Source organism: Herpailurus yagouaroundi, unplaced genomic scaffold (genome assembly GCF_014898765.1).
Source record: "Herpailurus yagouaroundi ecotype Mexico unplaced genomic scaffold, PumYag 67641, whole genome shotgun sequence".
In the NCBI taxonomy this organism is placed as follows: Eukaryota; Metazoa; Chordata; class Mammalia; order Carnivora; family Felidae; genus Herpailurus; species Herpailurus yagouaroundi.
The window spans coordinates 9,077,352-9,095,403 of record NW_024420442.1 but is presented as its reverse complement, the minus strand read 5'-3'; positions in this window follow the sequence as shown (position 1 = coordinate 9,095,403).

Here is an 18,052-nt window from a genome sequence, read left to right as displayed (position 1 = left end):
TTCTGCCCATTTCTTCACTGGGTTATTTGCTTTTCGGGTGTGGAGTTTGGTGAGCTCTTTATAGATTTTGGATACTAGCTTCACATAGGCATTTTATACTCTCACGTCACAGGAAGAGAAAGGATGAGTACAGCATAGTAAGATATTTTTTTTTTAATTTTTTTTTTCAACGTTTATTTATTTTTGGGACAGAGAGAGACAGAGCATGAACGGGGGAGGGGCAGAGAGAGAGGGAGACACAGAATCAGAAACAGGCTCCAGGCTCTGAGCCATCAGCCCAGAGCCCGACGCGGGGCTCGAACTCCCGAACCGCGAGATCGTGACCTGGCTGAAGTCGGACGCTTAACCGACTGCGCCACCCAGGCGCCCCTCATAGTAAGATATTTTTAGAGAGATCACATTCACATAATTTTATTACAGTATACTTTATAATTGTTATAATTGGTCTATTTTATTATTCATTGTTAATCTCTTAATTGTTATAATTGGTCTATTTTATTATTCATTGTCAATATCTTACTGTACCTAACTTATAAATTAAACTTTGTCATAGGTATGTATAGGAAAAAACATAGTATACAGGGTTCAGTACTACCTGGGGTTTCAGGCATCCACTGCAAGTCTTGGAATGTATCCCCCTCAGATAAGGGGGTTGATTATATGAGATTGTATACTTACTTAAACCTCAAAAGTTAATCGTAAACATCATGTAGTGATAATCTTTGTCTAGATGCTCGCTTAATTCAGTGATTTTCAGATATTGGATCATATCACAGTCATTTGAACATATTTGAAAAGTGAGAGCTGGTCAAGTCTCAATTCAAACCTACTGAAACAGAGTTTTCTTGTAAAAGCACCATTTTGCTTGAGTGTTTTCAAATTAATTCAATCAAAAAGCAAATGAGATAACAACAACAAAGTAGGGCATCTGCCCTAAAGGTTTATGGTGTAGCAGAGGAGAAAGACATCTAATTCATTTATTATAAAAATTCACTAGTGACCAAAAAAGGTAAATACACTAGTAAGGTTATACTAAGCACAATGAGAATATGGAGGGAATAGCAAACGACTCTGCCTGGGAAGGTCATGGACAACTCCCAGAAGAGACAATGCTTGAGCTGGATCTGGAAAGAAAAATAAGAGTGGAGACGGAGTGCTAATACTGGTTTGAAAGTACATTGTGAGTGTATGGAACATAGGAGCACATACATACATACATACAGGGCTGTTGCAATTTGACCTTGTAGAATTTGAAGTAACTTCTAGATGTAAATGTCTGGTTGGTAGTTTGAAATATGGATCTGAAGCTCATGAGAGAGGTTAGGACTAGAGATATAAATGTAAGAGTCACCTCTGTAGAAATGATACTTGAGAGAGGCAGGGAACAGTGTAGTACCTCAGAAGCTAGGTCTTCTGGTTCCCATTCCCAAACCCACATATATTAAATAGGTCTGCATATCAATATATACATGCATTACTATACTCCTGGTACATAGTACGTAATTAATGACTTCTAGGTAGATGGACAAATGAATGTTTGTTTAGTGAATATTAAATACTACTTAGTGGTCCCCAAAAAGTAATATTTCATCTTTTCATGCGGTAATGAACAACTTTTAAATTCACCTACTGCAATCACATTAACTAAAAAAAGATAAAGGAAATATACCAAATGTTGCTGTTTTAAATAAAGAAATTTATATTTTGGTTAGAAGTGTTTTTGCGTCCTTTGTAGAATATAGGTCATTCTAGAGTTGGGCAAGAAGAAAGCTAAGTATTGATGATACCTTCCTTACAAATTGCTTTTTTGTTTTTCCATTTTGGAAGGTACAGTTCACTGAAGCAAACACATTGATGATGTCAATGAGAGTAATGGTGCTATTTTCACCCTTTCTAATGCCATTATTGTGCCATCCTCTGTTTCAACCTAAGGCATTAATGTTTCATGTTGATTAAATTTTAACATCTAAATTGCCCTTTTATGTTACACACAAATGATAAACTTGAATGTTCCAGTCAGAAGGCAGCAACTTTAGTTTCCTCTAGGGTCCTAGTAAATTCATCAACTAACATCCTCTAGCACCTCAGAAATGGCTCGTTTTTTGTTTCCCTTTCTTTACTAACCCAGAGATATAGGGTTGTGTGTGGTTTTTGTTTTTGAATTATGCTTCATATGGCTAAAACTAGACCCCATTTTATATAATGGATGCATTTCTTGACATTTGTACATGAAGCACATTTTTGAAAACTGAATCATATATTCCCCCATTGACTTACATTATAATTTCAGAAGTGTCATCCTTATAATGGATTGATTTCCAATTGGCAGTGGTTTCTAACACATCACCACTGTCTCTACTTCTGAGACACGTACTTTAGTCTTCAAATAAAAGCTAAGTGATGTAATGGAATCCCTTATTTCAAAAAATATTAAAGGATATCTTCAGAATGTGACAAATTATGCCCTATTTCATTTGTGTAGAAAATGGGATTTCTTAAAATAGGATATCTTGTACTTTGATTTGCTATGTATATATTTATCACAAGCCAGAGCAAATTCTGGGATACCCTCATATGTCATGCCTAAAGGAGTTCTCTTCTTTCTTTTCCTCTGGTCTTTATGAATATTGCCCTAAGCAAAGGTGTTTGGCTCATAGATACTCCCAGGGATGATAAATAATCCTTTGTTTTTCTTCACTATTTTAACTTTTTAAAAACTCATAATATTTAAATCACTTTTTTAAAAAGACTATTTGGGCATCATTATGCTAGACTGACTGTGGCTCCAGAAATAATAAGAATGTAAATATTTCCTTAATTGCCTTCTTAATGATCAGGGGCTTTTTTCGTTGTTTGTAATTTGAGAGAGAGAGAGAGTACAAGCGGAGGAGAGTGGCACACAGAGAGAGAGAGAGAGAGAGAGAGAGAGAGAGAGAGAGAGAGAGCATGTTAAGCAGGCTTCACGTTCAGCATGGAGCCCAATGTAGCGCTCTATCTCACGACCCTGGGATCATGACCTGAGCCAAAAAACAAGAGTTGGCCACTCAACCGACTGAGTCACCCAGGCACCCAGGGCTTTTATTTTATGACTTAAAATTGTTTTTCCAATTGTGGTAAAATACACATAACATAAACTTTACCATCTTACACATTTTTAAATGTACAGTTCTATAGTGTCAAGTATATTCACGTTGTGCAACTGTCTCCAAGACTATTTCATCTTGCAAAATTAAAACTTCATACCTAACAATTTCCCATTTTTTACCCAGCCCCTGGTAACCACCAGTCTACTTTCTCTGAGTTTGACTATTCTAGATACCTCATAGAAGTGGAATCATACAATATTTATCATTTTTGTAACTGGCTTATTTCATGTAGAAGAATTTCCTCAAGTTTCATCCATGTTGTAACATTGTAAAGTTTTCTTCATTTTAAAGGCTGAATAATATTCCACTGTATGTATATATCACATTTTATTGATCCATCCATCTGTTGATGGACACCTGGGTTGCTTCCACTTCTTGGCTATTGTGAATAATGCTGCTATGAACATGGGTTTGCCAATATCTGTTCCAGACACTTATTTCAATTCTTTTGTATATATGCCCAGAAGTAAACATGCTGAATCTTATGGTGATTCTGTTTTTAATTTCTGTTTTCCATTATGGCTGTACCATTATACATTCCTACCAATAGTAAACAAGTGTTCCAATTTCTCAACATCCTTGCCAACATTCGTTATTTTCTGTTTCATTTCTGTTTTTGTTTTCGTTTCTGTTTTTGTTTTTGTGGTAGTGCCCATCCTAATGAGGCATGAGGTGTCAGGAGCGGTTTTTAAACTTGTTTCAATTTATAATTGATTTGTACAAATATTCTAGCCCAATCCTTAAGTACTAACCGTACACTACACATGGAACAGAATATATAGCTGTGATTATTGTGAGGAGAAATCATGATGATTTAAGTATGGGAAAGGGAGTCTTGAAACATATAAAACATATAGAAAGTCTATTTTCTTGATATATTTTCCTCAAAAAGGTACTCAGTTGGATAATTTAAAAATTAGAGTTAGAATCATCACTTTTTAAAAATCCCCAATACATTTGAGCTCCAATTTATTTACTTGATCAAACTTAGTGTTCCTGACTAGATGTAAGGAAAATTATATTTTAAGTGCTATCCTTGGTGTGTTTTGAGGGGGAAATTCATATATTAAAAATCAAATTTAGAAATAACTATCAATTATATTCTGCACATGGATATGTTTCTCACATTTGACCTTAGCCCAAAGCCTCTTAGGAGTGTCTTGGGAAATAAAGTGAGTTATAAATGGAGGATATGCCACTTTCAATGGCAGTTAGATAGAACAAAACATGACAGAGATGTTTCAGATTAGAGCAAAACATCATAGAAAACTTGAACACCTAAAACTAATTTTAAACCCAATGTTAGAAACTAATTTTAAACTCAATGTTAGAAAATCTGTTTCAAATAATGAATGAAACAAGCTATGTCTTACTTTGCACTAAAGATTTCAGTAAGATCACGCACATTTCCACTCACTTTCAGTAATGTTAGTACAGTAAAATTAGATATTCATCATATTAATTCCCAAATAGTTGTTCAGCATAGTACTGTGTGTAGTACTGAGAATAGCAATGATATCCTGACATAAAAAGGATGCTTTATCTCTTCCACCTTTATTGGTCCATTTTTGAAAAAAAATCATCAGAGTAATTTAAAGAACTAACATTGCACTGAATTTGACCCTTGATAAATGCATGCTCTCATTTAGCAGAAAGTGGTTGCTATGATTTTTTTTCTTTTTGGCATAAATATGAGACAACCATAAAATGACTGAATCTTTAGAGGAAGTAGTCTACTTTAAACCGAAACTATGGCAATTGAACAAGTGGCATTTTCACTAAAGTCATGTGGTTTTGTTATTTCTACAAATTTAAAAACATTATGTATGAATTATTGTACCAGTTCCTACAAGGTGATCAGCTTACTCCTTGAGTGTTAGTTGTAATTGCTTTGAAATGCATGAGATCTTGTATTGCTTCAAGGTCCTGAATAGTATCTCAGCGTTAAGTCTGGGAAATGATGTAGGTTAAGATTACCTTCAGGACTGTTTTATGTAATGCAATCACTGCTAACCCATTTACAGAGTCCCATACACTCATATAATATCTTATGTCTCAAATTTCCATTATTACTCATGGTGACATTACTTAGGCTTTAAGATATGGCCTTACATAGGAATTCTCTAGGTATTTTGTCCATCATGCTAAAAAACATCACAAAATCTGACATCTAGGAGTGGCTTACTCCCCAAAGTGAATTGCAACCATTGTTTTAGATGTGCCATATTCTAATTCTAATGAAAGCTTAACCATTCCATTTTTTTGGCATATCTCACAAGTCAGCATTAAGTAGACCCCATAATATAACTCTGTTAGCTTATATGTCACTTGTACTTTCAACATCTTGGAATCATATTTTCTCAAAAATAAGTTGAATTTTTAGGGCACCTGGGTGGCTCAGTTGGTTAAGCATAAACTCCAGCTCAGGTCATGGTCTTGCAGTTCGTGAGTTGGAGCACTGTGATGGGCTCTGTGCTGACAGCTCAGAGCCTGGAGCCTGTTTCAGATTCTGTGTCTTCCACTCTCTCTGCCCCTCCCCTGCTCATGCTCTGTCTCTCTCTCTCTCTCAAAAATAAATAAACATTAAAATATCTAAAAAAATAGGTTTAATTTTAAAATTAGATGTAGAGATTTTAAAGTTTTAAAGCATATTTGTGAATGGAAGCCAAGAGTTAGGTAAAATAGGAATGCTGATGTAAGTGTATTTAAAAGTGGGATGGTTATGTAAAATATTTTCATTGGTCTTTACATTGATCTTTATACAGCTTGTACAAAGTGAACATATTTTATAAACTTCTAATGGTGTAAGAGTTGATTCCATATAGAAAATGTTTATGTGCTTAGCAGGGCACCAAAATGTGATATAGCAGTTTACTCAATTAAATTAGCTCTCTTCTCAACAACCTCAAAATTAAAAAATTGAGGATGACAGCAAGAAAATAGTAGTTTCAAAAAGAAAGATTGTTTAGAAAACAAATATGATCATATCTAAGTATAAAATTATTAAGATAATTTATGGAAGTATATTTTTTAAACATAAAATACTGGTCATGCTCCCATGGATTTGGAGATACAGAAAACTTGATAAAACATGGTAGTAATTAAAAATGTTTATCATTTTCCAACAGGTCATTTATAGTCATGGCCTTTTCCCAGACATTCTTTCCCTGTCTTTAGTTTCTCTTAAGAGGGTGAATGAGGTTAATTTTTTAAGTATCATTTTAAAAATAAAACATGCCTCAGGCAAACATACTAACTACATTTTATTTCTCTGGTTTAATTTTTGCGACTATCTGAAAGATATTGTCTGTGAATCTTATCAGATGAGAAACTTATTTTCCCTTTTGTGCTTTCAAGTGCAGCTGGAAATAAAAGCCACAATAAACTTTGAATCACTCATATTTTCCCACAAGTTAGAAGTGAAGATGAATGAAGGAGAAAATGGAGCCTAATACCACCGGTTGTTAGACACTTGCCTCTTTTGTGGAAGTCAGTATTTCCTCAAGTATGGTCCTAGAACTAGCTGCCTAAAGTTATCTTGGATGTTACCAAACCAAATAAAACTAAACCAAATTCAGATTCCTGACTGGGCCCAGAAATACTCATTTAAAAAGTGGTCATCAGAGATTCGGATGCCCTTTTAAATTTTGGAACAACTGGTTTAGTGTTGAGCTTCCATTTATCTGTTATCTCTCAGAGCTCATTTTTCTTATGGTTCGTTAACCTGAGAAAATTTCATGGAGAAGGCCAGGTATGATTTACATGATTAATATAATTTTAGACTCAGGCATTGGCTGTGATGTTCTTATTCCTACTTGCTAGTGTGACAGTCTGAGGACTTTATCTCAGCTAAATTTGCCTATGCATTCTCAGAACCTGTAAAAGCACATGAAATACAGTATCTGCTCAATTAATTTTAAGTGAAAAATATAAGAAAACTCAAACTTTAAATAATAAATTTTATTCTTCTAAAATATAAAAAAAATGTAATGGGGTTGATCACACTGTATATTTGACTTCACTGTCAAATGTTATTTGATTTGACAAATGTTATTTGATTTCATGAGTATTCATTTTTACTCAATGATATAAATTATTTCTTTTTAATATGAAATTTATTGTCAAATTTGTTTCAATACAACACAAGTGCTCATCCCAATAGGTGCCCTCCTCAATGCCCATCACCTACTTTCCCCCCCTCCCACCCCTATCAACTTTCAGTTTATTCTCAGTCTTTAAGAGTCTCTTATATTTTTCCTCCTCCTTCTCTGTAACTATTTTTTCCCCTTCTCCTCCCCCATGGTCCTCTGTTAAGTTTCTCAGGATCCACAAAAGAGTGAAAACATATGGTATCTGTCTTTCTCTGTATGACATATTTCACGTAGCATAATACTCTCCAGTTCCATCCACGTAGCTACAAAAGGCCAGACTTCATTCTTTCTCATTGCCAAGTAGTATTCCATTGTGTATATAAACCACAACTTCTTTATCCATTCATCAGTTGATGGACATTTAGGCTCTTTCCATAATTTGGCTATTGTTGAAAGTGCTGCTATAAACATTGGGGTGCAAGTGCCCCTATGCATCAGCACTTCTGTATCCCTTGGGTAAATTCCTAGCAGTGCTATTGCTGGGTCATAGGGTAGTTCTACTTTTAATTTTTTGAGGAACCTCCACACTGTTTTCCAGATTGGCTGCACCAGTTGGCATTCCCACCAACAGTGCAAGAGGGTTCCTGTTTTTCCACATCCTCTCCAGCATCTATATTCTCCTTATTTATTCATTTTAGCCACTCTGACTGGTGTGAGGTGATATCTCAGTGTGGTTTTGATTTGTATTTCCCTGATGAGGAGCGACGTTGAGCATCTTTTCATGTGCCTGTTGGCCATCTGGATGTCTTCTTTAGAGAAGTGTCTATTCATGCCTTCTTCCCATTTCTTTACTGGATTATTTGTTTTTTGGGTGTGGAGTTTGGTGAGTTCTTTATAGATTTTGGATACTAGCCCTTTGTCTCATAAGTCATTTGCAAATATCTTTTCCCATTCCCTCAGTTGCCTTTTAGTTTTGTGGATTGTTTCCTTTGCAGTGCAGAAGCTTTTTATCTTCATGAGGTCCCAAGAGAGTTATTTTTGCTTTTAATTTTCTTGCCTTTGGGGATGTGTCAAGTAAATATTGCTGCGGCTGAGGTCAGAGAGGTTTTTTTCCTACTTTCTCCTCTAGGGTTTCGATGGTTTCCTGTCTCACATTTACATCCTTTATCCATTTTGAGTTTGTTTTTGTGAATGGTGTAAGACAGTGGTCTAGTTTCATTCTTCTGCATTCTGTCCAGTTCTCCCAGCACCATATGTTAAAGAGACTGTCTTTTTTCCATTGGATATTCTTTCCTGGTTTGTCGAAGATTAGTTGGCCATACTTCTGTGGTTCTAATACTGGAGTCTCTATTCTATTCAATTGGTCTATTTGTCTGTTTTTGTGCGAATACCATACTGTCTTGATGATTACAGCTTTGTAGTAGAGGCTAAAGTCTGGGATTGTGATGCCTCCCACTTTGATATTCTTCTTCAATATTACCTTGGCTATTTGGGGTCTTTTGTGGTTCCATACAAATTTTAGGATTGCTTGTTCTAGCTTTGAGAAGAATGCTGGTGCAATTTTGATTGGGATTGCATTGAATGTGTAGATTGCTTTGGGTAATATTGACGTTTTAACAATATTTATTCTTCTAATCCATGAGCATGGAATGTTTTTCCATTTCTTTGTATCTTCTTCAATTTCCTTCATAAGCTTTCTATACTTTTCAGCATACAGATCTTTTATATCTTTGGTTATGTTTATTCCTAGGTATTTTATGATTCTTGGTTCAATTGTGAATGGGATCAGTTTCTTTATTTGTCTTTCTGTTGCTTCATTTTAGTGTATAAGTATGCAACTGATTTCTGTACATTGATTTTGTATCCTGCAACCTTGCTGAATTAATGTATCAGTTCTAGCAGACTTTTGGTAGAGTCTATTGGGTTTTCCATATATAATATCATGTCATCTGCAAAAAGTGAATGCTTGACTTCATCTTTGCCAATTTTGATGCCTTTGATTTCCTTTTGTTGTCTGATTGCTGATGGTAGAACTTCCAACACTATTTTAAACAACAGCAGTGAGAGTGGGCATCCCTGTCGTGTTCCTGATCTCAGGGGAAAGCTCTCAGTTTTTTCCCATTGAGGATGATATTAGCTGGGGGGTTTTCATAAGTGGCTTTTATGATTTTTAAGTATGTTCCTTCTATCCCAACTTTCTTGAGGGTTTTTATTAAGAAAGAATGCTGAATTTTGTCAAATGCTTTTTCTGCATCGTGCATCGATTGACAGGATCATGTGGTTTTTAATTTTTTTATTAATGTGATGTATCACATTGATTGATTTGTGAATGTTGGACCAGAGCTGAAGCCCTGCAATGAATCCCACTTGATCATGGTGAATAATTATTTTTATATGCTGTTGAATTTGATTTGCTAGTATCTTGTTGAGAATTTTTGCATCCATATTCACCAGGGGTAATAGCCTGTGGTTCTCTTTTTTTGCAGGGTCTCTGTCTGCTTTGGGAATCAAAGTAATGCTGGATTCATAGAATGAGTCTGGAAGTTTTCCTTCCCTTTCTACTTTTTGGAACAGCTTGAGAAGGATAGGTGTTATCTCTGTTTCAAATGTCTGATAGAATTCCCCAGGGAAGCCATGTGGTCCTGGACTCTTATTTGTTGGGAGATTTTTGAAAGCTGATTCAATTTCTTCACTGGTTATGGGTCTGTTCAAGTTTTCTATTTCTTCCTGTTTGAGTTTTGGAAGTGGGTGGGTGCTTAGGAATTTGTTCATTTCTTCCAGGTTGTCCAGTTTGTTGGCATATAATTTTTCATAGTATTCCCTGATAATTGCTTGTGTCTCTGAGGGATTGGTTGTAATAATTCCATTTTCATTCATGATTTTATCTGTTTGGGTCATCTCCCTTTTCTTTTTGAGAAGCCTGGCTAGAGGTTTATCAATTTTGTTTATTTTCTCAGAAAAACAACTCTTGGTTTCATTGAACTGCTCTATGGTTTTTTAATTCTATATTGTTTTTTTTCTGCTCTGATCTTTATTATTTCTCTTCTTCTGCTGAGTTTGGGGTGTCTTTGCTGTTCTGCTTCTATTTCCTTTAGGTGTGCTGTTAGATTTTGTATTTGGGATTTTTCTTGTTTCTTGAGATAGGGCTGGATTGTAATGTATTTTCCTCTCAACACTGCCTTCGCTGCGTCCCAAAGCGTTTGGATTGTTGTATTTTCATTTTAATTTGTTTCCATATATTTTTAAATTTCTTCTCTAATTGCCTAGTTGACCCATTCATTCTTTAGTAGGGTGTTCGTTAACCTCCATGCTTTTGGAGGTTTTCGAGACTTTTTCCTGTGGTTGATTTCAAGTTTCATAGCATTGTGGTCTGAAAGTGTGCATGGTATGATATCAATTCTTTTATACTTAAAAGGGCTGTTTTTTGACCCAGTATGTGATCTATCTTGGAGAATGTTCCATGTGCACTCGAGAAGAAAATATATTCTGTTGCTTTGGAATGCAGAGTTCTAAATCAATCTGTCAAGTCCATCTGATCCAATGTATCATTCAGGGCCCTTGTTTGTTTATTGATCCTGTGTCTAGATTGTTGTAAGTGGAGTATTAAAGTCCCCTGCAATTACACATTCTTATCAATAAGGTTGCTTATGTTTGTGATTAATTGTTTTACATATTTGGGGCACATAGACATTTATAATTGTTAGCTCTTCCTGAAGAATAGACCCTGTAATTATTATATAATGTCCTTCTTCATCTCTTGTTACAGCCTTTAACATAAAGTCTAGTTTGTCTGATATAAGTATGGCTACTCTAGCTGTCTTTTGACTTCCAGTAGCATAATAGATAGTTCTCCATCCCCTCACTTTCAATCTGAAGGTGTCCTCAGGTCTACAATGAGTCTCTTGTAGACAGCAAATAGATGGTCTTATTTTTTTTATCCATTCTGATACCCTATTTCTTTTGGTTGGAGCATTTAGTCCATTTACATTCAGTGTTATTACTGAAAGATATGGGTTTGAGTCATTGTGACACCTGTAGGTTTCAGGCTTGTAGTTATGTCTCTGGTACTTTGTGGTCCTTGCAACTTTTCACTCACAGAGTCCCCCTTAGGATCTCTTGTAGGACTGATTTAGTGGTGATTAATTCTTTCAGTTTTTGTTTGTTTGGGAAAATTTTTATCTGTCCTTCTATTCTGAATGACAGACTTGCTGGATAAAGGATTCTCAGCTGTATATGTTTTCTGTTCATCACATTGAAGATTTCCTGCCATTCCTTTCTGGCCTGCCAAGTTTCAGTTGATAGGTCTGCCACTACTCTTATGTGTCTACCTTTGTAAGTTAGGGCCTGTTTATCACTAGCTGCTTTCAGAATTTTCTCTTTATCCTTGTATTTTGCCAGTGTCACTCTGATATGTCATGCAGAAGATCGATTCAAGTTACATCTGAAGGGAGTTCTCTGTGTCTCTTGAATTTCAATGCCTTTTTCCTTCCCCAGATCAGGGAAGTTCTCAGCTATGATTTGTTCAAGTACACCTCAGCCCCTTTCTCTTCTTCTTCTGGAATTCCTATGATACGGATATTGTTCCATTTGATTGCATCACTTACTTCTCCAATTCTCCCCTCATACTCCTGAATTTTTTTATCTCTCTTTTTCTCAGCTTCCTCTTTTTCCATCATTTTATCTTCTAATTCACCTATTCTCTCCTCTGCCTCTTCAATCCATGTTATGGCCACCTCCATTTTATTTTGCACCTCCTTTATAGCATTTTTTAGCTCCTCATGACTATTTCTTAGTCCCTTGATCTCTGAAGCAATAGATTCTCTGCTGTCCTTTATACTTTTTTCAAGCCTAGCGATTAATTTTATGACTCTTATTCTAAATTCTTGTTCCATTATATTGCTTAAATCATTTTTGATCAATTCATTAGCTGTTGCCGTTTCCTGGAGTTTCTTTTGAGGAGAATTCTTCCGTTTCATCATTTTAGGTAGTCCCTATGGTAGCTCCAAACTGCAGAGCACTTCCCCTCTGCTGTCAGGAGTAACATGTGTTGGTGGGCAGGGCTGCAGTCAGACCCACTGTGTCCCCCAGTCCACCGCTGGGGCCACAGTCAGACTGGTGTGTACCTTCTCTTCCCCTCTCCCAGGGGCAGGACTCAGTGTGGAGTGGTGTGGTCCCTGTCTTGGCTACTTGCACACTGCCAGGTTTGTGGTGCTGCTTCGATGGGATCTGGCCAAGGGCATATTAGCCTGGGTGGATCCACTGCTACACAGTGGCAGGAGCGACAGGCTTAGCTAGCTTTGCCATGGGTAGTCCCCTGCTGGAGCAGCCCTGCAGCACTGGGAGGGAGGCAGGCCCGTTGGAGGGATGGATCCACAGAAGCACAGTGTTGGGTGTTTGCAAGGTGCAAGCAAGTTCATTGACAGGAAGTAGCTCGCTTTGGAATTTTGGCTGGGGGATGGGAGAGGGAAATGGCGCTTGCCAGCACCTTTGTTTCCCCACTGAGCTGAACTCTGTTCTTCTGGGGCTCAACAACTCTCCCTCCCTGTGTCCTCTCGCCCTCCCCACTCTCCGAGAGCAAAGCTGTTGACTTTTAACATTCCAGATGTTAAGTCCTGCTGGCTGTCAGAATTCACGGTGTCCAGCCCCTCCGCTTTTGCAAGGGGCTCTGCCTTGCCCAGCTGGCTGCCTCTCCACTGCCCCAGCTCCCTCCCACCAGTCCCTGTAGTACACACCACCTTCTGCCCTTCCTACCTGCTTCTGTGGGCCTCCTGTCTATGCTTGGCTCTGAAGAGTCCATTCTGCTAGTCTTCTGTCATTTTTCTGGGTTATTTAGGCAGATGTGGGTGGAATCTAAGTGATCAGCAGGACAAGGTGACCCCAGCCTCCTCCTACACTGCCATCTTCCATGCTTCCTCAATACTAACATTTTTAAAAAATTTTTTAACATTTTTTTTTATTTTTGAAAGACAGAGAGAGACAGAGCATGAGCAGGGGAGGGCAGAGAGAGAGAGAGAAACACAGAATCTGAAACAGGCTCCAGGTTCTGAGCCATCAGCACAGACCCTGATGCGGGGCTCGAACCCATGAAACATCACATCATGACTTGCACCAAAGTTGGATGCTTAACCAACTGAGCCACCCAGGGACCCCTATACTAACATTTTTTAAAAGTTATACTATTTTACAATTCCATCAGCAATATAAGAGAGTTCTAGTTGTTCCAAATCCTCTCCAAGTGTTGATTTTGGCCTTTTTTTTCCTATTGTGGTATCTGTGCAGTGGTAGTCATTGTGGTCTTTATTTGCATTACCCTAAACAGTGAAAATGTTTGTGACCTGTCCATGTGCTTATGGTCCATTTTGGTTTCCTCTTTTCTCATGTGTCTCTTCAATTCTCTACCCATTTTTTTTGTTTTGTTTTTTTTTCAACGTTTATTTTATTTTTGGGACAGAGAGAGACAGAGCATGAACGGGGGAGGGGCAGAGAGAGAGGGAGACACAGAATCGGAAACAGGCTCCAGGCTCTGAGCCATCAGCCCAGAGCCTGACGCGGGGCTCGAACTCACGGACCGCGAGATCGTGACCTGGCTGAAGTCGGACGCTTAACCGACTGCGCCACCCAGGCGCCCCATCTCTACCCATTTTAAAAACTGAGGTTTTCCTTCTTTAAAGTTATTTGTGGAAGCACTTTATTTTTTCTAGATATGTGAGCTTTGTTAAATACATGTATTCTGAAATTTTTCTTCATAGCCTACCTCTTATTTATTTCCTGATAGTATCTTATGAAAAACAGAAATTCCTACTTTTATTAAGTCAAATTTAGCAATTTTAAAATTTTATAATTAAATGTTGTTGTGGTGTGTTGGCATTTTTTCCTTTTTTTTTCTTTTCAAATTTTTATTGAAATTCCAGTTAGTTAACATACAGTATAATATTAGTTTCAAGTGTAGAAATTAGTGACTCATCACTTACATACAACACCCAGTAGTCATCATAACAAGTTCCATCCTTAATACTCATCACCCATGTAACCCATCCCCCTGCCCATCTCCCATCTAGTAACCTTCAGTTTGTTCTCTATCGTTAAGTGTCTGTTTTCTGGTTTGCCTCTCTTTTTTCCTCCCTATGTTCATCTGTTTTGTTTTTTTTAATGCCACATATGTATGAAGTCATATGGTATTTGTCTTTCTCTGACTGACTTATTTCACGTAGCATATACCCTTTAGTTCTATCCACATTGTTGTAAGTGGCAAGATTTCATTATTTTTTATTGGCTGAGTAATATATACCACCTCTTCTTTACCTATTCATCAGTCAATGGACATTTGTGCTCTTTCCATAATTTTGCTATTGTTGATAATGGTGCTATAAACATTGGGGTGCATGTATCCCTTCAAATCAGTATCTTTTTTGTATCTTTCGGGTAAATACTTCGTAGGGCAATTGATGGCTTGTATAGTAGTTCTATTTCTAACTTTTTGAGGAACGTGCATACTGTTTTCCAGAGTGGGTGCACTCAACAACAGTGCAAGAGTGTTCCCCTTTCTCTGCATCCTCGCCAACACTTGTTGTTTCCTGTGTTGTTAATTTTAGCCATTCTGACAGGGGTAAGATGATCTCTCATTGGAGTTTTGATTTGCATTCCCCTGATGGTAAGTGATGTTGAGCATCTTTTCAAGTGTCAGCCATCTGGATGTCTGCTTTGGAAAAATGTCTATTCATGTCTTCTGCCCATTTCTTAACTTGATTTTTTGTTTTGGGATGTTGAGTTTGATAAGTTCTATGTAGATTTTAGATACTAACCCTATATCAAATATGTTATATGAAAATATAATCTCCCATTCTGAAGGCTGCCTTTTAGTTTTGTTGATTGTTTCCTTTGCTATGCAGGAGTTTTTATCTTCATGAAGTCCCAAGAGTTTATTTCGGTGCTTGTTTCCCTTGACTCAGGAGACATATCTAGTAAGAAGTTGCTATGGTCGATGTCAAAGAGGTTACTGCCTGTGTTCTTCTCTAGGATTTTGACAGTTTCTATCTCACATTTAGGTATTCCATTCATTTTGAATTTATTCTTTTTATGGTTTAAGAAAGTGAGCCAGTTTCATTCTTTGCATGTTGCTCTCCAGTTTTCCTAACACGATGTGTTAAAGAGACTTTTTTCCCCCAATGGGTATTCTTTCTGCCTTGTTGAACATTAATTGACTATGTAGTTGTGTGTCCATTTCTGGGTTTTCTATTGTGTTCCATTGATCTATGTGTCTGTTTTTATGCCAGTACCATACTGTCTTGATCACTACAGTTTGCAATATAACTTGAAGTCCAGAATTGTGATGCCTCTGGCTTTGCTTTGCTTTTTAAAGATTGTTCTGGTTATTCATGGTCTTTTGGGGTTCCATGCAAATTTTAGGATTTTTTGTTCTAGGCCTGTGAAAAATTCTTATGGTATTTTGATGAGGATTGCATTAAATGTGTAGATTGGGGATGCCTGGGTGGCTCAGTTGGTTAAGCATCCGACTACGGCTTAGGTCATGATCTCATGGTTTGTGATTTAGGGCCCCGCATCAGGCTCTGTGCTGACAGCTCAGAGCCTGGAGCCTGCTTCACATTCTGTGTCTCCCTCTCTCTGCCCGTTCCCCACTTGCACTCGCTCTTTCTCTCTCTCAAAAATAAATAAATATTAAAAAAATAAATGTGTAGATTGCTTTGTGTAGCATAGACATTTTAATGATATTTGTTCTTCCAATCCAAGAGTATGGAGTGTTTTTCCATTTGTGTTATCTTCAATCTCTTTCATCAGTGTTTTATAGTTTTCAGAGTATGGATCTTTCACCTCTTTGGTTAGGTTTATTTCTATATATCTTATCATTTTGGGTGGAATTATAAAAGGGATTGGTTCCTTGATTTCTCCTTCTACTGCTTCATTATTGCTTTATAGAAATGCATCAGATTTCTATATGTTAATTTTGTATCCTGTGAATTTATTGAATTCCTGTACCAGTTCTAGCAATTTTTTGGTGGAGTCTTTTGGGTTTCTATAAAGAGTATCATGGCATCTGCAAATAGTGAAAGTTTGACTTCTTTCTTGCTGATTTAGATGCCATTTATTTATTTAGTTAGTTGTTTTGTTGTTGTCGTCATCTGATTCGTGAGGGTAGGACTTCTAGTACTATGTTAAATGACAGTGGTGAGAGTGGACATCCCTGTCCTGTGCCTGACTTTAGAGAAAAAGCTCTCAGTTTTTTCTATTGAGGATGATATTAGCTGTGAGTTTTTCATACATGTCCTTTATTATGTTGAGGTGTATTCCCTCTATCCCTACTTTGCTGGGGGATTTTATAAAGAATGAGTGCTGTTTTTTCTCAAATTCTTTTTCTGCATTTATTGACAAGATAATATGCTTCTTATCTTTTCTTTTATTAATGTGGTGTATCAACATTGATTGATTTGTAAATATTGAAACACCCTTGCAGCCTGGGAATAAATCCCACTTGACCCTGCTGAATGATTCTTTTAATGTACTGTTGGATTCAATTTGCTAGTATTTTGCTGAGAAATTTTGCATCCATGTTCATCAGGGATATTGGCCTCTAGTTCTCTTTTTGAGTGGAGTCTTTGGTTTTGGAATAAATATAATGCTGGTTTCATAGAATGAGTTTGGAAGTTTTCCTTCCATTTCTATTTTTTAGAATAGTTTGAGAAGAGTAGGTGTTAACTCTTCTTTAAATGTTGGTAGAGTTCCCCTGGCAATCCATATAGTCCCAGACTTTTGTTTGTTGGGAGATTTTTTATTACTGATTACATTTCTTCACTTGTTATTGGTCCATTTAAGTTTTCTATTTCTTCCTCTTTCAGTTTTGATAGCTCATATGTTTCTAGGAATTTATCCATTTATTCCAGATTGTCCAATTTGTAGGCATATAATTTATATTATTCTCTTATAATTGTATTTATGTGGTATTTATTGGTTGTTATTTCTCATCTCTCATTTGTGATTTCATTTAATTGGATCCTTTCTATTTTCTTTTTGATAAGTTTGGCTAGGGGGTTATCAATTTTTTTAAATTTTTTTCAAAGAACCAGCTTCTAGTTTCATTGATATGTTCTGCTGTTTTTATTTTTGTTTGTATATCATTTATTTCTGCTCTAATATTTATTATTTCCCTTCTCCTTGCTTTATCCTTTGTTTGTTGTTCTTCTTCTAGCTCCTTTAGGTGTAAGGTTAGGTTATGTATTTGAGATTTTTCTTGCTTCTTGAGGTAGGCCTGTATTCGTATATACTTCCCTTTTAGGACCTTTTGCTTCATCTCAAAGGTTTTGGACTGTCGTGTTTTCATTTTTTCCATGTATTTTTTATTTCTTCTATAATTTTCTGGTTGATTTATTCATTCTTTAGTAAGACTTTCTTTTACCTCCATGTATTTGTGGTCTTTCCAAACTTTTTCTTGTGATTGACTTCAAGTTTCATAGCATTGTGGTAGAAAAACATGCATGGTATGATCGCAATCATGTTGTACATGTTGAGGCTTGATTTGTGACCCAGTGTGTGATCTATTTTGGAGGGTGTCCCATTGCACTTGAATGTGTATTCTGCTGCTTTAGGATGAAATGTTCTGAATATATCTGTTAAATCCATCTGGTTCACTGTGTCACTCAAAGCCATGGTTTCCTTGTTGATTTTCTGCTTAGGTGATCTGTCCATTGATGTAAGTGGGATATTAAAGTCCCGTACTATTATTGAATTGTTATCAATTAGTTTCTTTATGTTTGTTATTGTTTTACACATTTGGGTGTTTAGATCTTGTTGGCTAGACCCCTT